This window comes from Electrophorus electricus, chromosome 18 (assembly GCF_041902795.1).
Source record: "Electrophorus electricus isolate QZ-2024a chromosome 18, ASM4190279v1, whole genome shotgun sequence".
NCBI classification, from domain to species: Eukaryota; Metazoa; Chordata; class Actinopteri; order Gymnotiformes; family Gymnotidae; genus Electrophorus; species Electrophorus electricus.
In genome coordinates this window covers 10,494,825-10,519,920 of record NC_137514.1, presented here as the reverse complement: position 1 = coordinate 10,519,920, position 25,096 = coordinate 10,494,825, and the positions used below count along the sequence as shown (strand labels likewise).

The following is a 25,096-nucleotide window of genomic DNA, read 5'->3' as shown; positions in this document are numbered from 1 at the left end:
TTCTCACCCCACTGTGTCAAATACATGTCCTAGTGTGCAAGTGTGAAAAACCCCCTAGAGGTCTCTGGTGGAACTACAGTTGACACAGTGGACATTTTGGACAGGCATGAGACAAGCCTCACAAACAAAATGGCAGATTTTTATTTATATATATATATATATATATATATATATATATATATATAAACACTAACACACACACACACACATATACATATATATACATATACATATATACATATACACACACACACACACATATATATATATATATATATATATATATATATATATATATATATATATATATAAACACTAACACACACACACACACACATATACATATATATACATATACATATATACATACACACACACACACACACACACACACACACACACACACACATATATATATATATATATATACATATACATATACACACACACACACACACACACACACTGTGTCAACTGTAGTCTCTGGTGGAACTACAGTTGACACAGTGGACATTTTGGACAGGCATGAGACAAGCCTCACAAACAAAATGGCAGATTTTTATTTTTATTTATATATATATATATAAACACATTAACACACACACACACATATACATATATACATACACACACACACACACACACATACATATATATATATATATATATATATGTTTATATATATATATATATATATATATATATATATATATATATATATATATATATATATAGCTGTTGTGTGAAATGTGCACATCACTGCTTAAACTCTTAAACTCTTGTGTTTTTAGAAGTTGTTTGGCCCCCAGTATTGCTGTTTGTAAGACTTAATAGTAACCTAGATTTGGCCCAAAGATCAAATACGTTTATTGTTTCACTGAAACGTTTTCCTAAAAATCTCAGGAGAAATCGGTCTAATTGGTCCATTCACGAATATTTGGGAAATTTGGAGACAAAACCATTATTGTTTTTATGCTTGTTTTGATTCTCGTCTATACAAACGTCTGTCCCTTTAAGACGGATAACGTAGACTCCTGCTTTAATTTAGACAAAGCTGAAAACCATTTTTGACAATGTGCCTCAACAGACTCCGCCCACCTTCCCCCAGCTCTCCCTCCCCCCTCCTCACTCGCAAAATATCACATTACCCCCCCTCCCCCCTCGCCATACACCTATTTTCGCGTTTACTTTCTAATCCGTTGAAAATTCCACGATTGTCCGTCGTTGCTTCTACACCCTCCACTACGTTTTATCGCGAACACTGTTCTTTATTATGCGACGCGGTCATTGTAGCCAGTGGTTACTGACGGATGAGGCAGTGGCGCGGCCCGGGAGAAGGAGGGTTCTGGAGGAGGGAGGAGTGATGCGGGTTACATTTCACTGCCGAAGAGGGTTGTGCTGGGGCGACCACAAGAAAAAACGTTTACTGGTTCCATGAACTGACCTAAACATCTTTTGCCTGGAAATGTAAGCCGAAAAAAAAGCGTACGTATGGTATACAATACAAAACACCGTCAATTACCGCAATATTGTTTTCTGCTCTTGAACACTGCAATAAAGGCCTTTGTTGAGCTACGGATACAAAAAAACAGACTTGCAGTGAATGAGATAAGCAAGCATATAACATTAGCCAAATCTTTATATGCAATAAAGTTCGCCTAACGAACTGAACTATCAACGGCTTGGTGCACCTTTTCTCTGTCAATATTAACCCAGTGTTCTGGGTCGCATTTCAAAAGTTTTTTAATTTTATTTTATTTTATTGTAATAATCTCAGTTTTCTTTTCGATTGTGGGCAAACATCATGCGGAGGCCGGACAGCGGGTAGGAGGCACTTCTCGTCTCTCAACCTCCCGCGAAACCCCTGTCCCTCCCCCTCGCGACAGCGCGCGCGTGAGAGAGCGAGCGAGAGAGAGAGAGAGCGCGAGAGGAAGCGCGCGCGCGCCTGCCCCGGCGTCTACACCGTTTCTCGCATGCCGCTGTGAGACGCACAGCCCTACTGTCTACAGTCAGTCGAAGTGTGTGCGTGTGTTTGTGCGACTGTATCCAATTCCGTCACCGTCCCACGTTGACTATTTACGCTAAAAGCGCGACACTTTCGTCAGCTTAAAAAAAAAAAATTGAACCCGTGGATGTAAACAAATAGTAAAGCTACATCCCCGCGGTTTACTGAGATTCTGGATGTACTGGGGATAAACGCGCGCGGCTGGTAAAACATTGGGTGAGTTTTTAACACTTTATTAACCTGACTTGTCTGTGTCCCGAATTCCTTTTGCTTATGTCATTTACATTCATACTTGTTTCTCAATATTTTAGCATTAAAATATTAATCTTAACTGTACTTCGGTCATTTATCTGTATGAGTTTGGACTACTTCTTTTTAGCCTATGCACCCGGTGTGAGATTTAATATAGATATGTGTCAGAAAAATCTGATTTTAGTACTCCTCTTTCCTCTAGAATATTTAGCTCAGAATTCTTTGTGCAATTAATACCAGTGTTTTATGTGAGTTTAATATTTTTTAATAATCTAAGATTTAGATTAAAATCTTAATACAGTTTATTGTCTTAAGGTAAGTATACAAATATGTTCAATTGCAAAATTTTGTAAAGTGTAAAAATGGAAAAATAGGACAACTTCCATTAATCCTTTGTGACAGACAACATATAGAATGCTTAATTATGTAGAATTGAATGGTAATTAAATGCTAAATAAAGTACATGACACCTTAATCTAAATAGTATCATCATAGTTCTTTGGACATATAACTAATGTCAGGACACGCATGGGGGAAAAAAAAACATGCCGGCCAAGAAAGTCCATTCACTTCTATGGATGCAAACAAGAAAGCAACAAAATTAGTAACGTCTCCTAAATTATTTCAGCCTGTCCCAAGGTGATGTAGTTGAACATTAACCTTGCAAAATCAAGAAATAAGAAAGTACCATAGAAGATATGGTGCTACCATATTGTCTTAAAATTTTAGAATGGAGGAAATTCACAATTGTCTGACTGACTGGTCAATAGAACTGTACCTATTTGAAACCACACAATTATTTGTATTCATTGCTTGCTAAATCAAATGTTTATGAAGGACTACCATTAGGTCTTGGTAACTTAGCAACTGAAGTGCTGTTGCTTCATTTAAAGCACTTTCCACAACAGGTGACATCTTGTGATGCGCAGTGAGCTAAGCCTTCAGATATTCTTAAAAATAATCTAAAATAGTAACCCAAGATGACAATAAAGTGATCTCAGTGATGGCATCCAAGTTTACCTAAGTTGCTCGCTGTTCAAAATATGATTTTGATTTCAGCAAGCAATATTTCAGCTTGACATCTCCTTAAGAATTCATTTCTTTCTGCTTACACCATGGACATCTACTGCCCATGGGTGATAGGTGGATGTGTGTTATTGAAAGGGTCTTACTAGCAAAATGTTGATGTTACCTTCCAAAGCTCACTCTTCCTTAAACCACCACACTACAAGGTGATCGACCAGTCATAGTTTAGCAAACATAATGACACAGGCATCTCTGAGACGCTTTTAGGAGTTTGACCATTGAATGGCTGATACCTAAAAGATTTGGAATGTAAATTTTTACCCTTTTCCAAAGCCAAGGAGGGAGATGCAACATGTGGATAAAACAATTTGGTATGTCTCTCCACCATCTATAACAGTCTAAAATCACAAAGAACATCTCTATCTACCCCAAAGTTGATAGGTAGATGGCTAGAATGTATGACTAAAGCCAGCACTGCACTATTACAGTGGTCTTATATGTTTGTTGCATGTCATAGTGTGTGAGATGCTGCAAGTGAAATCAACCACAGTCCAATATAGACAGAGTGTGCTCATTTGAGATGAAAGTCAGGCTGTACAATATAGATTTTCTAATGATAAACCCACTACACTTGAAAATGACAACATTTTTTGTTATTTGTGTGAAGCTTCTTTTTGCCAAAAAAGAGACATCAAAAGGCATCATCGTTGCTGCTGCAATTCCACAAAATGTTCTTCTTTTGAGTCCCACATACTTAGTTTTAATTTCGTCATGCTGCTGGCAATCTGTAGTTGGAGTGCAAGTTGTGCAGAATTCCAGGCAACTTCCTATTGGTTGTTTTTAAATGTGCATCATAACGTTGGTCACACTGAAAGATTCTGGAATAAAATTTGTGACATTGCTGGATAAGATAGGCAGGCATAAGATAAGCATAAGGTAGGCATAGGCATAAGATAAGCATAAGGTAGGCATAGGCATAAGGTAAGCATAAGGTAGGCATAGGCATAAGATAAGCATAAGGTAGGCATAGGCATAAGGTAGGCATAGGCTGTCTTTGGTCGCAGAGACATCAAATCCTTCTCCATGGAGCATGACACATTGCAAGTTCAAGGCCCACAGATGTTAACTCGTAACAAAGTAATACTTTCATGATTTGCGATTGTTGTCTACAACAGCATAATCTTCCCATGGTAAAGCTGCCTTAAGTCTTTGTTGTTTTTAACTCATTGAATTTTTAGTATCATATTTTAAAGAATGCACTATGAGGCCAGTGACAGAAAGACCTGTCTGAAGTGTTTGGTGCACTGAAAATGTTTGAAAAAAATTTCAAAGAAATTCACATGGTAAGCCTGCGTAATTTATCAATTAATCTTCTGTGTGAATGCAATGTATTAGTGGGAAAATATACACATTTCCATGAATTGTTCAAACACACCATCCAGAAATATACAAGTTAATGAAATCCAAGGGTATGTAACAAGGCTAAGATGGCATAAACTGCAGTAGAATATCAACACCTTGAAGCTGGGAAATGTCCCCTTTGGGTAGAACAATCTTTCAAGAAGTAGGATGTTGTTGGCCAAGGCTAATTGGAGCGTAGTCCTGTTATAGATATCTGGATCAGAATATTGCATTTGTCAGGCTTGCTGTAGAGCAAAAGAAATGATGATGGTAATAGAGAAACACTAAATCCTTAAAGGCTGGTCTGTGAAGCTCGTCATCTGTGTATCTGTGAACATGTGCAGGTGTCATACCTCAGATGTTACCAGGGATACTTCAGTGTAATGTGAACAATGTGTGCATTAGTGGGCAGTATTCAAACCAGAACGTATAAATGAGCAACACAGAAGAAAGACTCGTGCTCAATAGTATCTTCACCCAAGCAAGTGGCCTATCTCACTCCAAGAAGTAATGCCAATGTAATTATTCTTGTAATAGTTTGAAGAATAGCTGTTGCAATTGGGAAGGGGCAGTGGTGGCTCAGTGGTTACGGTTCTTGGCTTGTGGTCGGGAGGGTGCTGGCTCGAGCTCCGCCACTGCCGAGTTGCTGTTGTTGGGCCCCTGGGCAAGGCCCTTAACCCTCAGTTGCTCCTGTCTAGGTCTGGGCTGCCTGGCAGTATCCTAGCCCACATCCGTTGCTGCTGTTGATGGCGTGGCAGTCAGCAGTGGTATTCCATACCTCTGTGTGTGTGTGTTTTAGAATTGCTATGTTACATTGGTATATTACGCATTTATTTAGTTTGGGTCAAGTAATGTTTTGGTCTTGTGATCAGCCACCAACACTACCGGATAGCTAATCAGTAATTAATTGGCACACAGCTCCAAAGATCCACATGATGAGTAGTTGAAACTTTGGGAGTTGTGCACATCAGGGCATCTGAGAGCCTCTGTGTGCAATGCTTATCCATGACTCCTTTCTCTGTGTTACAATGCAGAGACATTTACATGGATCATTGCAGAAGTATAAACCAGCCTGAAGACTGACAGGAACCTTGCTTTAGGTGGGTGGATTTAGTTCTGTAGGCTAACCTACAGAGCTGGTAGTGGAGTGGTTTATTTGGTTACAATGCCAATAGTAAATCCTATTTTTCATAAAAATTGAGTTGACTTGACCCATTGATCAATTCTGAAATTTGGATTTGGCAGGTTTACTGAGGACTTGGGTAGAGGAAGCCTGATTTTGGTACTTGGAACCACAAGCAAAGGATAATAGATATTGAAATAGATATTATAAAGACATTTAATCATATCTTAGAAACTAATAAGTTTGATTTCCAGTGGGATGGAAAACCTTTCTTTTGTCGTGTCGTGTTATTTTTTCACTGGTGCCAAAACCAGTTGATGCTGGGTTTATGTTGGTATTGTACAAGTGGCCAAATATGTGTGAGCAGGTTGGTCTGGTACACAAATCTCATAAACACCTTTCACAGGAGAAAATATAACATTTTATGAATTTTTCTAACATTTTCTATATGTTGTTGCCTTTTCTGTTAATGTCACAGTGGAACTGCATGGACTTCCTGCTTGCAAGATTCCACATTTTTAGTTTTTCATGCATTATGACAGTGTGCCTTATTTTGGTAACAAATCAGTTTGAAACAGACTGGAGTCGTATGAGGAACACGGCACAAAACTAAACTAGTTAATAAAAACTAAAATGTCAAGCTATTTACCATTCTTCAGTTGTATGGTGGTTCATGTAGTGTCCATGCTTGTGCCAAGAAAACACTAGTTTTCCTTGGAGTGGCTTTTTGTCCCCTTCATGTTCTTTCTCTTCCATAAGAGCCCATTTCTACAGTTGATTAGAAAATTAAACCAGTTTGTGTTTGTCATTTGAGTCTCTGGTGGTGAATGCTACAACTGAAAATCCTAGGGTAAATCATCTAGTATATACCCAGCATCATCCATGGCAATTACTTGACTTAATTTCTGAACAGAATTAGTGCAGTCCATTCTAAATGCAGCTGCCTGAGTCAATGCTTTCAAAGGTGCCTCCTTTAAAAGGTTCCAAAAAGGAACCTTGACAGGCATCGCATTCTGGACACTCTTCAGAGTCATCACAGAAGCCATAGCTGCTGCATACATGAGATCTATTTAATCATTTTACACATATGTAAAAAACACCACTTAACAGTGAATTAGACATGTTAAACAACTAATGTTAGTAGTTTTGACCTGGGCAAGCAAGCAAGTAAGTTAGTTATGGGCAAGCAAGCAGTACCTAGCGCTCTATTTAAGCTAATGTTAGCTATTTGCTATTTATGTTAGCTTAGCTAGTGCACTATGGCAATATCTTAAATACAGTAAATTAATAGTTCATCAAAACCTGAAATGTAAATATGAACAAGTAAAAACAAACATTCTTTTGTTAACGTATTCCTCAGGTTCCCCTTTTTTTTTTGTTCTTTCACCATGTTCCGGTATATATGTCCTCCCTCTACATAGGACACCCTCACCAATATGGTAATTATCCAGTACAATTAACTCTAAATAGTCCTCTGAAGGCGGCAGAGGAATATTCCTCAGTTTACTGCCATAATTTTCGAAGTCAAGCAATGGAATTCTCAGCCATCGAAAAAAGTGCTATGGGGTTGCCTTTGTCATGAAGGATTCATGCAATGCTGCCTTCAGATTCAGTCATAATAAGGTATCTTAGAAGACAGCTGACTTGGAACTTCTCAATGGGACAGCCTTTGTCTCAGGAGCATGCACACACTGCTGAGCATGGACACACTGCCTAAGACTTGGGCAGCTGCCTCCCAAATTGACTGCAGCATATAAGATGGATAAAAACAGAAACTTTCTTAATTTATGCTCTAGTAATGCTTTGCTGTGGCTTTAATTTTTATTTACTGGCAAATATCCAGAAAATGTTAACAGTTGTCACATATAGTAGCTTTTTTTTTGTGTGTGTAAGATTAATCAGTAATAATGAATAATGATCCTAGTTTTAGAGATGTAGAACTTTAAAGAAGAACCTTTTGGAAAGTACACTTATATGGCAAAAAGTATATGGCTATCTCACAGTCATACCTGTATGAGTTTGTTGGTCATCATTCCAAAACCTCGGACACCATAAAGTTGCTCCCCTCTCCCACAGCACTGACTGCTACCACACTTCTGGGAAGGCTTTCTACCAGATTTTGGAGTATTTACCCACTCAGTCAAAAGAGGTGAGATGGACAAGAACACCTGGCAATCCAGTTCCAGTTCATCCAAAGGTTTTCAGTGAGGTTGAGGTCAGGGATTTTTGCTGTAGAGCCTTCACACAAACTCATCACACCATATCTTTAAGGACCTTGCTTTGTCATGCTAGAACTGGAAAGGGCCTTTCCCAGACTACTGCCATAAAATTGGAAGCATATAATTTTCTGAAATGTCTTCGTATATTGTGCGTTTAACATTACCCTTCAGTGGAACCTAGTTCAAACCCTGAAAAATAACACCAGACCATTATCCCTCCCCCGCAAAACATTACTGTTGGCATTATTCATTCTCATGGCACCCTCCAAATCCAAATTTGTTACTCCAGAGAGCATGTTTATACTGCTTCAGAGTCCAGTGGTGGCATATAGTACATCATACCAGCAGACACTTGGCATTGCACATAGTGATCGTAGGCTTGTGTGAAGATGCTCAGCCATGGAGACCCATTTCATGAAGCTCCTAACACACAGCACTTATGCTGATATTGCTTCCGCAGGCGGCTTGGTACACTGTAGTAAGCATTGCAACAATGGATTTCTAAATGCTACACATTTCAGCATAAGCTGAGGTGGACAGACAGTATTTGGAAAACCAATGGAATGAATATGTAATATGTTAGATGGTAGTTTTAAAAAGAACACACAGATAACTTGATGTATGCTTATTGCTCAAAAGACAATTTAGGAAAGGTAGATCATTAGTGAGTATAATTTTTTTCTACCCAGTTTTCTCCTAACAAATGCTTTTTCTGCCAGTCAATACATCTTTCTGGCTTATTTTACACACACACACACACACATACACACAGACACACACACACACAGACACACACACACAGACGCACACACACACACACACACACACACACACACACACACACACACACACACACACACACACACACACACACAATATGATGTCGTAGTAGACCGTAACATACAAGTGAGGACAAATCACAAACATTCCTTATTGTGTGCTTTGAGAATTGAACAGGATGTTCTTTTCAGTGTGCTGTTTAAATGACTGTTAAAATTAATGCAAACATGTAAGCTGATAAAGATGTTCCATAACAACCAGGGTGTAGCTTACATGTAAATTCCTGTATTTGGAGTGGCCTTCTTAATGTTCAAGGTCACTGGATCATTCTTGTAATGTTAAGAATGGCTTTCCCAGCAAATCTCCAATAGCTACATATAAACTCCTTCCACCAGTGAGGCAGAATCTCTCCAGACATGCTCTTTAAACATTTAAACAAACAGATCATGACAGAAAAAACCCTTGTACAGTAATAACTGTAAAGCTGATCTCATAGCTAATCATTTTCCGGCCACTTGTTATTAATTAGTCAAAACTATGATGTTTATATGAGGTACCATATGAATGTTTCAGTATCATGGAAGTCAGTGTACTCTGAGTGAACCCCTGCTACTCTGTCTCCTCTGTAGGTTTCTGCTTGTGTATTCTAATAGCACACAGACTTTAATTCTGTCTTTCTTTTTTCCTGTGTCTCTTTCTAATTGTTTCCAATTACATAGCTCAAATTTCATTGTTTGGCTATTTTTAATTCAGAAACAAGCTAATTTGTTCCACAGGCATTACCAAAGCAAAAGGAAGTTTGACCATGTTTTGGCTATTTGTCTAATAAAATGAGTTTGATTTCCATTTGTTTTCATATGCATATGCAGTGTACATTATTTAAAAGAATAGTTATATTCACCGTTATCCTTGGTCAATTTTATCCACCCCTTAGTCAGTCTAGAATGGTAGAGTCCATCCTCCAGTAATTTTCCACTCACTCCTCTGCATTCACTGTGTTCACAAAGAGGAGGGGCATAGCTGTGCCTGTCTTTGCAACACAGTTTGGCTGTGCTGCTGTGCATGTCATGATCTCTAGTTTGGCTGTAGTATCTACTTTTTACTGTAACATGTAAATTTAATCAATGTTTTTTTTTTTTTTACAGAGGTTGTGGTGGTAAACAATTATTATGATCTAATACATTTGTAAGCTGCAATCAGATGAGCTCCGGATAGAGCATGTTTTCCTGCAGCCATGCTAATGCCACAGATCTGTAGTTTCAAGTGCTGCTTACACAGACATTTTGAATAAGGTTTGAAGCGAAGCTTTTGAGTTTAGTACATGACACAGTCTAGTCTAGTTTTACACCCCTGTATACACCCATGTGGTTTTTTTTTTTACTCAGCCAGCGTACGGGCTGTCTGAGGGTTTGCGTCACAGCATTTAATCATACCCTTGTTCTCTTTGTCCACTGGTAGTGGTGATCAAATTAGAACAAGGCCTGTTTTTTATAATCAAAGGTCATTCCTTCAGGGTTTTGTTACTGTATAAAGCTGTTTGTCATTATAAGTCCATATCATTTATGTGCTTTTTACACATTTAATTAAACAGTTATGAAAAGTAACTTTATTAAAAATTATAAAAGAAGATCAGTGCTAATCACACGTGATGCTAGATCCACAGCTGTAGCTGTACTAAATATGAAAAATGTATTGAAAAGACAAAAAGTATTTGTTTCGCAGTAGTTATGTGTGTGTATATATATACAGTTACAATACACACACGCGTGTGTGTGTATATGTGTGTATGTGTGTGTATATATATATATATGTGTGTGTGTGTGTATATATGTATGTGTATATATATGTATGTGTATATATAGATAGATAGATAGATAGATAGATAGATAGATATTAGACTATACTTTTGCTTGTACATAAACAGTAAAACAATTGCTGATAAACACCTTTTATTGCCTCCATCAAATTACAAACAAAGACCACCTGCCTTATCACAGACTAAACCAACCATAATCACAGAAGTTAGAGGTGGCATTAGCATGCTGGATAAACCTCTGACCTGTTAATGCTTCAGCTAACCTTCCTGATATGTATTTTATAAATAAATGAACTAACACCCCTAAACTGTTATACTGTGACACCAGGTTATACTGACATAAGCTCCAATGGATTAGGTGCAGAAATCGGGCATGGTTTGACTGCTAAATAGCCAGTTTAATACTAAACTCTAAATGCATGTTAAATGCCCAGAGAAAGGAAACAAGAATGACTGTGCTGCTGGGCGAGAAGGTGACGAACACAAGACTACTTAACAAAGCGCCAGAGAGAAGAGTCAGTGTGATGGCTATCAATCAGACTTTCATGGCTGGTTTTCTAGACATAGACTAGATCAGAAGCTTCTTGAACTAAATTATATTGTCAGTGGGGATTCTCCTTCGAAAAATCTAGGAATTAGCTGTTACCTGTCTGGGAGACTGTGTGTGGATTATAGGAAAGGTGTTCTGCAGTTACTGAGAATCATTCTGCAAGTGACCGGACTGCTGATCCACTATGCTGCAGTTCTCTATGCGCAGCTGCTGAACATATAGTCTGCCAGCTAATCTGGTGGCCATTTTGGGTTACTGCATGAAAGTGTGGAATTAATGTGCATGTGGGGGGTGACATCCCTTGAGCAATTTCCATTGTGCACAGTGGAACCTGCGTCTGCTTATTTAACCATTAATGAAAGCTTTCAGTAAAAGAACCCATGCAGAGCTCTCAATGTTTGTAAAAATATTGCTTGAGCTGTAACCCGTTTGTGAAATGGTTCTGTCCTTGCTTGTATTCCAAATATGTTTTACAGCCTCACAAGACTCATATATTCCACACGTTATTATGTGATTTATTGTTTAAGTTTAATGCTGGACTTGATTTACACACCTGGGTCTCATTACCACGTGTTGAAGTGCCATGAAATTTTAAGATGCATATTGAAATGATCCCTGCATGAAAAATCCATAGGTTTTCGTATAAAATAAAATACCCACAGTGAAGGCAGAGTTCAATAATGAGAGGTAAAGTGAGATTCTTGTTTGCTGAGTGAAGGAAAAAAAAACTGGGCTGAACTGCCTTAAACCAGTTTCGGCAGCAGAGCTTCCTGATTGGCCAACAACTGTATGAATAACTGAACAAAGCTGTTTTTTTTTCCTTCTCCAGGGTTGCTAGCTATTGTTTGCTTAATTACTTAAAAGTTTTCATTACTCAGTAGATCCTTGTAATGCTCTTAAATATATTGTTAACAATTGGATTTGATTGGATTTGCTAATGAGTTTGATAAATGCATTACTGCAGTTACCTTTTAGGCTGTTAGACCCTGGTTTGGTAGCGTCTTAGCATTGTAGAGTTCCCTAAATTAACCCGCCTGATTAAAGTCCTCAGCTAATTTCCAAGCTGTATTTGATTTGAAGTAGTTGTGTCTAAGAGGCCTAAATGCTCAGTTCTTCAGTTTTTGATAGCTAATACATGTGGATTTCAGTCTGTATTACTGACGTAACCTAGTGGGCTACTGCAATATGACTAGTTATTAATGATCTACACGCATAAACATAATCAGTATCTATTACCATTACCACTGTAAAAGCAGAAGTTGTATAATGGGAGAGGATTTTGCAATACTTGGCATGGCCACCAAAACCTTATGTTCTCCCCCTGAGGTTTCCAGTGTTGCTGTGTCCACTGCCACACATGGACTAAATCATGCACATTTATAATATTTTATATTTCACATAGTAGCATAATCATGAATTTGTTGATGATTTTATTGTTTTTTTTCCTGCTGCTGTGTGGCTACTAATTATGAGTAATACAGTGACAGAAATCATGCTGTGTTAACCTTTTGCATTGGTGTGTATGGTTAAGACTTGTCTCTGTAATTTAACAGCTGACTAAAGGAACACTAATGTCACATTTCTCTCAATCACACAATCACAGAAAGAAAATCTCCTAGTGCTTTTTCCCCATCCAGATCTACTTTTCTGTGTTTCTTTGCATGTGCATATTCACCCTCAGGAACAGTACTGAATCCTGCTAATCCTGCAGACAGCCTATGGGTATACTTGATGTCTGGAGCTAACCAGACATGATACTTACTGTGAACCCACAATTGTCAAGACACAATAAAACTACCAATAACTATGCAACTAATCTATTGTCTAATAATTTACTTGTGACATAAAAATCACCTTTTAGTTTTGCTTCCTGGTGGTCAAAAATGGTAATGCCTGTGACACTTTGCTGTCTTTGAAGATGGGGAGGGGTACTGTTCAGCGTGTAGAGTTGCCTGTTGTGTCTGCTGAGCTTTAATGTTGAAGTTTTACTAAATTCTGTTATTTCACCCATATATTAACATGTATTTAGTGGTGTCCTTCATACACCTTAGCAAATTGTGTATATGTTCAGACCTTTTCCTTTATTAAAGGAAAATGAGTTTTCATATGTTTTATTTTTATAAGTGCACCATAAGGGCTGTGGTGACCAATCAGAGTAAAGCATTTTAGCCTAATTCAAATTAGTGAAAGTTGAGAAGCAAATGGTATAGTCCCCGCGCCCCAAGAAGCAAATGGTATAGTCCTAGCACAGCTGCCCCTCCCTGACTCTGGTTCTTTTTGTGTTGCTGTGCCACTAGGATACAGCTATCTTACTATTATAGACCTTTGCTCAAACTGAAATGAAAATGAAACATTAGCTTTATCACTGTTACTAAGAAGCCATTTTATCATTGTCATTTGGCACAGGTGTAAACCGTGTAAACCAGGTGTAAATCATTTGATCCTGGTGGTGTTGATAACAATCATAATCAATTATCTTTTAGGAAATGCTAACCAGAATGGTGCCAAAATAGGCTTGTATCAGAATCACATTTTTAGATTAAGGATTTCTATCTTGTTATGTTGATGGTTTAAAATTACTGGTTTATTCTTGTGTTAAGTCATTTATTCAAATGGAGTAGTCCATATTAGTATGTCCTTTTTAGTGGTTGCAAATGGTATGTGCTCAATCATTCTGTAGTCTAGACTTATGTAGATTTGCAGAATAATCAGCTAAATGCCAAAAAGGGAAGAGAAATCTACCCTTAAGTGCACATTTAGTTGATTGCTTTTTCATTTTCTCATTTGTTTTGTGTTTGGGTGAAACGAGATCAATCTGGGAACTTGATTTTTGTTGTTGTTGCTAAAGGTTCAAGTTCAAGTTTGGTTTATTTGTCACATACACAGTCATACACAGTATAACTCACAGTGAAATGGTTGAGAGCGCTCTGTCCAAACTGAGGAAAAAGAAAAACAGGGGTGCATAGAGAAATATAGATATTCTATATATGTACAAAAATATATTAACAATGTAGGTCAGTCATGTTGTTTGATCTAGTGGGAGACCCTTTTCTTTTCACTCAGAGCAACATCCCCATTGCACATGGTACATTCTGAACATCATTAACCCTCCCCCCAACGTTTTCGTTCTCTTTCCCGATTCTGCTAACCAGAAGCTAGTCAGCCTGACAGTCAAAAGACAAGCATGTTTTGAGGACCTCTGCCAAGGTTACATGCCTTATATGCCTTTCCCCACACCACACTGATACCTGGTCCATTTCTGTGACTGTATCACAGATAAGAATTATTCATGCACAGATCATACAAACATATAATGGTTATCATGGAAATCATGCTAACTTAATTGTGTTGTCATTACCTCTTGTGTAAATGCTACTGTTCAAGTGCTAGACATTCTGTTTTTCACTGATCAATATTTTTAAAGATCAGTTAATTATAAATCACTCTTTGGATGTATGGTGTATTCTGTAATTCACTATGTAATTAGCTAGCTAGCTAATTGTCTGCGTAATTGGCTAGCTAGCTAGACAACAGAGAGCTCCTGACTCCTGAATTATCGGAATTTGCATTTGTTTAAATTTGTAGTGTTACTTCTGACGTCCTGTATGTGGGTGTGTGTGTGTGTGTGTGTGTGTGTGTGTGGGTGTGGGTGAGAGAGAGAGAGAGAGAGAGAGAGAGAGAGAGAGAGAGAGAGAGAGAGAGAGAGAGATTTCATGAATAAAGTAAAATCAAAAACATAAACCAATTGAAAGCATTACTTTACATTTTCATGGTCGCTATAAGATGCATATCTGTCTAAAAGCAGCACTAACTCATCAAAACAGTATTAGAATGGCTTCAGGGCCTTGATTGTGTATACGGGCCTATGTTCCCCTTCTGATGATATTTTGTAGGGTTCTGTAATGTAAGCCTATTAACAAAATAACAGGAAAATCTGACAAATCAGATTTTAAATTTTCACTAAGGTGACAAGCCCATAGCTGTCTAACCCCTTTTCAGCGTTCTGAAGAAGGGGTTGCACATTTGTTATTAAAAAAACCCCATCATTTCTAGGCACATGCTAGTTTAGCTAACTAACTTTGAATGGTGACTGCATCATGGGGGGGGGGGGGGGGGCATAACGAGTAACCTTTTGTATGCACTACACACCACTAATTATAAAAGTAGTTAAAATTGCAGTTACGTACACAAAGTTTCCAAAGAAACAGGAAATAAAACATTTTGGACATAAGTCAGAATGTTTTGTGGTTCCATATATATTTATTTTATTGATACTGTGATTTCAAAATGAGTATGTACAGGACCCAAATGACATTAGCTGTGGTGCCCAAAACGAATAGGAAAATGGGTGTTATAGGACCGAACTGGAATTATGGATACAATTTCATATTTTGACAAGGCTCCTAATTTCCTTGTGTTAAGATACTTATTAAAGACACTGACCTGCCTGAAACACATAACAAGCCATGCAGGTTGAACCAAGTTGTTTTCTGAATAATGAAAATAGGAAACCTTAAAAAATACAGAACACAAATGAATCAGGACTTTGTCCTGCTATGTGGAATGATAGAGACTGCATGTTACAGTGTCGTTGCAGGTGGGATTTAGTAGAGCAGTTCTTGCCCCGGCAAAGCTGGTGGCCATTTTGAGTTACTGCAGGCATGGACTGAAATAAAATGTCTGACTGAGGGAGGAGCAACAATAAATGGAGTGTAGTGCTAGTAAACTAGAGTTTTTACGCAGGACCTTGGAATCTATTGTTTACATTTTAAACAAATGCTTGCTTGATTTGATAAAAACAGAGTATGAGAAATGTGTGAATATAGGCTAAGCGCCTTACACAAATCATAAAATGAATTTACACAAAAATAAAACAATATAGCTTTCAGATTGACAGATGTATGAATAAAATTATGTCTTTTTACTAGAAGTTTACATTGTAAGAATTTATATAAAAGGTTTACCTGATTCTCCTGTGATCCTGTGAAGGCTGTTTTTTATAGTAGCTTCTGTTTAAAGGCATGATAATTAGTTTATGATTCTAGTTAAATCTGCCTCATTTTTGAAGCAGTAACTGTAAGAGATAATGAAATACTAATTGGGGAAACACATTTGCACTAGGTGATTTTAAAAAATGGCATAATCCAAATGTGCAAACAGAAACAAACACTCAGAGGAAAGGCTGTTTCCTTCCTCAGAAAAGGCAGATTTTGACTAGATTTTGACTTAAACTGTTTGCTGTCAAATGCTCCTGTTTGGCTAATGAACGAAGGAACCTGCTACAAGAGCAATTAGAAAAACTGATATGTTTGTTTAAGACAATATAAATTTTCATTTGTATTTTAAAATGATATGAGAGGTGAAAATAATAATTTTTTTTTTTTTCTTTTTTTTTTTCTTTTTTTTTGTCCTAGGGTTCGGCCATCATTATTTAATGTGATAGTGCTTTCAGGATCAGCAATAATAACTCGGTGACCAAAGAAAGACTCGTGGTAAGACTTAATAACCCGATTCCTTCTGTTGTCCTCTGCCCACAAAAACTTAACCTACAATCGGATCATTGTATTACAGCATTTGACAGAGCGGAGGTTAGGCAATAATGCATACAACATTTAAATAATTGCACATCTTACACATTTTACACGTTTCATCTCATTTCATCTTATACACATTACCTTTTTAAAAAAATGATAGCTGCAATAATAGCTAGTGTAACAAATGTTATTGTGGTTACAAATAACAAATGGTTGTATGGTTCATGTACTGTACCTCATGTCAGATCAGAACATATAGCCTATACCAGTAATAATGATGTTCAGTGTTGAAACAACCCCTGGATTTTAAAGGGAGTTCATGCACAGCATTTGACTACCTCTGCATTCTTCTGCATAAATTTCACATTTTAAAATGAGTTTATAAAAACTGCAAAAAGATTATAATAAGCATTTCGGAGTAGATTGTGGTAATAACAGTGGCAAAGAAGGCAATATTGGCTTACTCAGAAGCAGAGTTTATACTTTTTACCTACAACAGACTGGGTATCACTCACTGTCAAGTGTGTATGAACTGATAAATATGAGAAATGACTTTTATTGTAGAAGCTTTCAGTGAACATTTTGATAATGTTTAAACTTTATTATTATTTTAAACCATTTTACCAAACATAATAAATAAACTAATTATGCACAAACATTGACAATGAATTTAATTTTAAAGAGCATTTAGGTGTGTCTCAACACACCTAATAAATACTTAACAAAATTAAAACTTATGGACAATCGAATAGGGAACAGCAATAAAAAAAAAAACAGTAACGAAATAATTAAACTAACAGTGACGAGACTTTAAAAATAGTATTGACATCTTTAGAAAATATAGAGCTAAACTCTTATATGGAAAAATACCCTATTTTCCATAACCCTGTCCGTCTGGTCCAACCAGCTTACTCGCCTGTGTCTGGTGGTCCTTCCTCAGGGTCCTGGGGCATTTTTCTCAGGATGAGTAACACAGAGAGATGCTGAGAAGCATACACACTTTATTCAGAGATACATGAGTGTATATATAGAGGGGAAATCAGTTGAGTGAGTGTAAATATGTAAATTACATTGCCAGTGCAACATGTTCAAACATGATATGATATGCGGCATCTAAAATGAGACAGTCGTCTATCCCCAGCTCCAGACCATATTTGACATAGGCTTGCACCTATCTAAAAAATAAACATCATAATACAGCATGACGAGAAAGGATAGACAACTCTACTCTTCCTTTAATGTCAGGTAGAACATCACTCAATCTAATAAATGCCAGATAGCTGCCTTTGCAAAAATCACAATCTGTGAAACAAACACAAAAAACAAACAAACTGAAAATCCTCCAAGCTGTGCATAAAACATAGGAAACTGAATCAGCAACAGTTCTCAAACATTTCTCTTCATGCTGAAATTTGTTTTTCTGTATGATGAGCTTGGGCAGCTTGTCTCATGTTCATCTTAAAAAGAACCAATCTACCTGAGTGCAGACAAAAACATCACCACCAGTCAGTTGTCAGGGGTTGCTGCAATGCTGTCATGGTTCTCTCATCAACTGTGAAATGTTCCCAGCACTTCCTAGTGAATCATGAAAACAACCCCTCTTTCTGTCTAAAGAAGGATCACTTATTAGATTTTGTAACTGCGTCATTAGCATTCATATGTCATTTAAAGAGCATTTAGTAAAATAGCAATAATGACACATGGTGCGTATGAGCCATACCTTCACTCACTCTGCTCCCTCACTGTGCTAAGGGCCATCACACGGCCAGATAGGTTTGCACGTCTCCCCCTCCAAATGAGTGATTGCTTTTGCACACTGGTCTGTAAAGGTCAAAAGCTCTCTTTCTGTCTCACTGTTGTTTCCATTCCTTCAAATAATTCATGTTGGCCTGTGCCTACATTACAAAGTGTGCTGATGCTAAATAAACACCAACATGCTAAATATTAAAGGTGAAAAGACTGGGTGCTGAATTCAGTCATTGGGTTTTTTGTATTGATGGTTTTGTGAGATGCTTTAGTGCCAATTGTAAAGTGACAGCACTATTTTTCAAGAATCTTCAAAGTCTGTAGCCATTGCTTTTGATTGGCCTGCCACTGCTGTTGGAACACATTCAGTATTGTTGTTAGTATTTCAATTCTGAGATAGCATAGAGCATTAGCTAGTTGACAAACATTGGCTCCAAATGTAGATGCAATATTTCTGACAACATTTACATTATCACATGATGCTATGGTAAGTTCTTCTTGTGCAACAGGACACTTGAACAGCAGTTTAATGCTGCTCACCTTAAGAATCTTTCTGACAAGAATAATAGTGTAACAGGCTGACATTCAGGTGTTACATGCAACTGTCTGATGAGTAATGCAGACATTTTGGTGTGGGTATAGGTATGTTTCATTGACTAATACAGAATCAGTATATCAGTAAGAAAATGGTACTGACAAGGTCCTAGTTGAGTTTAAGCATGCTAACAACCCCATTTGTAAAAGCAGTTTTGGTGTTTTTGACTTCTTTGCTAATAAGAGTAACACCTCAGACTTTGTGTTGCTGAACTTGGACAGAGACTGGAAGTTCCAAAACAAATGTGAATGATCAAATACGAGGGGTAGGGCTTTGGGGAATAAGGTAATTGTGGATTGCTGGAGTTTCCATTCAGGGAGCATAACGTGTGCAAGAAATATCTTCCTTGTATCTTCCTTCTGTGAGAAGCTCACACACACAGTTGCCTCACAGACCCCTAAGAGGACTGAACCACTGAAGCCAGGGCACTCTTGCAGGTTCACACAATGATTTGCACAGAACTTGCAGGGCCTCCCCTGCGACTTTACTTACATGATAAGGAAAATACACAGGAAGACCAGAGGCCAACCTTGTTTCAGGATCGGATAAGCTTTAGGTCGTTGCTGTTAAAATTAACCATAATGTGCTCCCTATAATGAAAAATAGACCTTTGTGCAAACCTGTCCTAAAGAAACCAGACGCTGATTAGAGACAGGTTGGGAAAAAGAATGAAATCCTGAAATCAATGAGAATTTTCATTTTTTGCCAGCTGCTCATCTGAGATGCTCTTCTTAAGTTGGTGGCCATTTTGTGTCATTGCACTGAAAAATTACTTGTATGCAATGGCAGAGCGTGGTAGGGACTCCTAAAGAATTTATCTTATGCTATGGTTCATATTCGTTTTTAGATTGCATTGTAATTAAAATCTGAGATGGATAAACTAAAATCTGAGATGGATAAACTTGCATTTTAGTTACAGTATTTGAGAAGCCATTTATTAAGTGCTAATTAATTATTTGTACAGTTTCTTAAGCCAGTAAAAATCAACCAAAGCATGTTTATGGAAAACCGGAATGCCTGCCATGAATTTCCAGCAGGTTAGATGCTTATGGAATAGAGGAGTAACATTTAAAGTCATGCGGATGGTAGTGAAGATGTGTTCCTTAAATAGAATAAAACCCCCAGTTTATTTCTTCTCACATATACTACAAGAAGCGATGTTTTATATATCTTTGTTTTGGGTTGATTTTAATTTTAAATAATACAAAGGTACACAAGACGGTGACCCTTGTCCTTTTCTAGAAAGATTGGACATTGCATCATTTGAGCCATAAGATTCATAATCACTTCACACCTTCAAATACATTACAAATAATGATTGCATAAAGATGTAACTTAAAAGTGACTCAAAAATCACTCCCTGATAACTTTAAAGAGTAGAGTTTGAAAAAGTGATTTAAGGTGTCAGATTTCTAGAAGGCCTTGTCTTCTGATCTGTTCCCTCCAAAACTTTCATCCAAAAATGTAATTTTGCAGTACAGCTATTGCAAAGTCTTTTTTGTTGTTGTTGTTTGTTTGAATTGTATGCCAGATATTTGCATTATCCGCAAACATATGGGACCCGCTACTTTCCTAGAAGCCATTGCATAAAAAGCTCATCAGAAAATAATTTGATTAGCTTGGATTCGTGCCAAAATAGAAGCAATACTTGGTCCATTACTTATTTACAAGTCTCAACTGGTTCAAACTGGCTTCTACTGCATATCTTTGATTGATTAACTGTTTGATAGTGTAAATGTCACAATATTGTAATTCTAATTGTCCAAGATGCTAAAAAATTCACAAGGCCATTGTAAATGTCAGAATGTTATAGCTGACAATAGAGTAACTTGAATTTATATAAAACTAATCATTTTTGAAACACACAGAGAGAGCGAGAGAGCGAGAGAGAGCCCAAGATGCATACAAAGAGTAAATAGGAAAAGAAGAAATATAACATCAGTTGAATAACTTGGATCCTAATACTCATGTCTTCATTGTGCAGGGGTACATGTCTTCATCAGGCTTAGATACTTGCTTGCTTTATTTGACTGCAGTCATTCCATCTAATTCTGTGAGACAGGTCTGCCTGCACTGTAAAGCATTAGTAGAATATTCTGCACTACAAGAATTCATTTTAACTCAGATGGTATGGGCAATATATTTTCAGATTATTTTTATAGCTTTGCTTTGCTCACACTGGTATTAACAATATAAGCTATTGTAAGCATCCTGCTGATTTTAAGAATGGTACATCTCTATTCTATTCAAAGAGCTTGATATACAACATTCTGTGCGTGCTCTGTATAACACTTTAAAATGTTTGTTAATACAATATATGTCTTAAATAATAGTTGTTTCTAACATTTTTTGCATTATACTGGGGTTTATTTTGGGAAACTGACTTTCCTGAGAGTAAGAGTAGGTTACATTTGGTAATAACATGAATGCTGAGAGAATCTGGGGAGTGTGATTATGTTTCAATTATATGTTAGGAAAGTGCATTTAATTCTACAAATAAACAATCCACCCCCCATCCCAATAACACTTGGTATAGCCCTTGAATCAGGTTTTATACTGCCCTTCCCCCTCCAGTTTATTTCTGTTTGTTTGATTTTTGGTGCTTTTTTTTTTGTTGTTGTTTGTTTTTGCTCAGAGCCAGTCATCCTCTGCCTTCATGAGTTCGTCCTGATGACCTACTTTTGAAGACCATTGTTTATTAAGAGTACAAAGCTTGACTTCACCTTTTAATCTTTAAGACATTTTCTCTTTGATCACATTGAATTAGCCTATCAACAAATACTTGCATTTTTAAGAAAATAAAGACTACCTGCCTTTAGAAATCAATTTAAAAATTATAGTATAAAGCATAAAATACCCATTATTTTTCTCAGTGCAAGAATAACAATCAATTTTACAGTGTCCATGATCCTAAGCAATAACAAAGTTAGCATGGTACCAATAAGTTGTAAATGTTTGTAAAAATTATAAAAGAAGACAAAATGGGAGTTGCTCCATGTTTATTTGGAAATTAACCATTTCACTGCGTGTTATACTGTGTATGACTATGTATGTGACGAATAAACCGAACTTGAACTTGAACTTGAAATGCATGGAAGGCAATGAAGGAGAGAAAGAACAGGAATGTGAAAATACATCCTGAAAAATTAGATCAGGTTTTGTTTACCATTGTGACAAGTACAGACGCTTTCTTGCACTCACTGAGAGATCTCTTGAGAACTACTTGGACTTACATGGCTCAATATGATTAATGTGTCAGGTAGGAAGTGGAGTTTTGTAGTTGGCTCTTTTTATTATTCATTTACTCTGCTGTAGTGGCATGCATTGACATGCTTCTGTTGTAGTTCCTAAAGAGCAACAAGCTCACTAGAGCAACAAGTGTGGACAATTACAGCATTTAAGTGGGACTATTGCTGTAATGCTGGGTCCGTTGAAGTTCCATAGTGAAAAGTTAGTGTCTACGAGTGGCTACACTGTTCAAATGGGTTAAGTGTGTGTGTGTGTGTGTGTGTGTGTGTGTGTGTGTGTGTGTGTGTTATAATCAACAATTATAACTGACGTTGAATGTAAAAGCCAACGTCAGCAAGTGCTGCAGAACTGTGATCTGCAATTAGATGAGCCATCAGGGTGATGTCAGGGTGATGTCAAAGAATAAAGATGCAATCTTGTTGCCAAGTATGAGGGCTGGGCCTAAATGAAGCTTTCCCTTAGCTATAGTCCCTGCTTAGCTGAACTAGTGTAGTGTATCTGTAGGGAGGCCCCGTCTCACTCTTCTGAAGGGCCTTCTGAAGGATCTCTTTTTCTGAGGCTACTTGGCAACTGCAAGTACTGAATTTGGCATATTACATGAAGTAACAGCTAAGTTCAATAATACTGAAGCACTCCATGTTTATGCAAATCGTTTTTGATCTGTGTGTCTTTGTTTCATATTCTGTCTTTCCCCTTTCCCAGTATGAGTTCTTTAAATCATTTGACTTTGAGAGAATTTAAGCATTTTTTTCAAAGAAACTAAAGGTTTTTTTTCCCCAGAATTAAAAAAAATACTAAAATAGGATCAAATGCAATTTGCTCTTTCCCCTGATGTCAAGTTACTATATGCATAAAATTAGTGCCAAACACAGAATAACTGCAACTATATTTGTTTACTGACCTTAAACAAATGAGTCATGAGGATGAGATAAGAATTCTGTTAATTCTGAGACTAGCTGGGAAATTAAATGGTGGAATATGTAGCAGTTTCCACATTTTGCTCAAATGTTGCAATTTCTAAAAAGTGATTAGAGAATGTCCCATAGAATGTAAACTAAGGTCTGTAGAGTGTTTTAAAAGGCAGCACCATGTCTGGTATTCTCTAATAGGGAGCCCTTTTCATTGTTTCTCGTCACGTTCCAGGCATTAATATAGGCAACATTTAAATGATCCATCTCAGTGCAAACGTTCCAGTCTCTTAGTGTGATACAAAATATTTCAAAGCAAACAAATTCATGTTATACAACGGGGAGTGAATGAGAGGAAAGGCCGCATACAAGGAGCAGTCATTTTCTCACCAATCAGGACATTTACAAGCTGCCACCTCTCAAGGACATGCTACATTGGCAACAATCACTGGATTCTTATCATTCCTTCTAGACTTGAAAACTTGGGGAACTCAAGACTATAACCCTAAAGTATGGAGGCTTGTTGTCTTAAAAACTGTGTTATCAAATGTCTTTATATATCCCCATTTTTCTCAAAGGAGTTTCATTATGGCTGCATGGCCAAGATAGTTCACCTAATTCTGCATCAAACTCTAACTGCCTTATGACTGTAGAAAACAAGCTTTGAACAATGCCTGTGATAAAAGACAGTCATGCTTTTGAAGAAATCCAGAAGCAGTATTTGTGCGAGGTTAGTAAGCACTGTGAGCTGTTTTGCTACATATTTTAGAGAAGGGGTGCCCAGCTCTGTTGCTGGAGAGGCAGAGTCTAACATAGTGTGGTGATTTCCCTGCTCCAGCACACCTACTAAAGCTGGTAATTAACCGATTAATTGATTCATTAGCTTGAGAGAGAAATGAACAAATTTCTCTGGACTCTGGCGTTCTTGGCCTGGAGTTGGGCACTCCTCCTTTATTGTAATGCAAATGAGATCTAAAAGAAACAATTACATTTGTAAACACCTACACCGGTTTATGATGAGTCCTTGCTTTATTCTTTAGGTGTGTTTAGTCCTCTAGGTGACAAACAGATGGATTTGTCTTGCTCCCCCTAGGGTTAAGTCAGAGTGGTGCACCCTGTCACTCCCTTGTTTTCTGAAAATGGTATGGTCTGCATGCAGCAGTAATTTTCCATCCTGTTTGCTCACTGCAGTTTGCTGCAGTGGGGGAGGGGACTGTTTCCCCCTTTCATCATGTGTTGTTTTTTTTTTTCCCTTTTTTTGTGGCAAATGAGACATTTTGGTTATAGGCACAAGTGTTTTAGTTCACATCTTCTTCAACATTTCAAATTACCTTCTAGAATGTGTAGATTCTTATATTATGTTTATTTCTCTGTGCTCCAGTTGCACAGCTTTTGAGACAGAAATCTTTTTTATTGTACAACCATGCAACTAGAATTGGCATTAGGATTGTGATGTTGTGTCTGTATGAGTGTTTTGACACTGTGATCTGGTGTTGCTGGCAGAACCACAAAGAATGTGCTTCACCCGTCAGCCAACATGGTAGAGTCCTAGCTCAATTTCCCTCCCCCTCATTCTCTCTCTCTCTCTCTCTCTCTCTCTCTCTCTCTCTCTCTCTCTCTCTGTGTCTCTCGCTCTGTCTTTCTCTCTCTCTCTCTCACACACACAAACACACACGGTCTCTCGCCTATATATTGAGCGAGAGAAAGGGTAGACACACTCGCATTCTCTCTCGCAAATGACGTGCATGGCCTACATCTGAAGCTTACACAGGTTTACATTTTAGATTTATCTCAAGTTGTCGGGGGGGGAAGCTGCATTTTTTTTCTTTGGTCTTTTTTCCCTTTCCTTTCCTTTCCTCTTCAATAATTGTTTTTATGTTAACTGGTCTTTC

The 25,096-nt window shown here is 37.5% G+C and overlaps 1 protein-coding gene across 3 annotated transcripts in view; it reads left to right on the top strand.

The window, feature by feature from the left end:
• The first annotated feature begins 1,844 nt into the window (after positions 1-1,844).
• The window catches only part of atf7ip (activating transcription factor 7 interacting protein), a 40,424-nt gene continuing 17,172 nt past the window's right edge, over positions 1,845-25,096 (top strand). Inside the window, exons 1-2 of one of the 3 annotated variants that reach the window (XM_027014823.3) lie at positions 1,845-2,221; positions 16,587-16,664. The gene's annotated coding sequence lies outside the window, so the exon portion shown is untranslated. Of the gene's footprint in view, positions 2,222-16,586; positions 16,665-24,882; positions 24,976-25,096 lie in introns of those variants that run through there. The other 2 variants (XM_027014825.3, XM_027014824.3) reach the window with 2 other exon arrangements.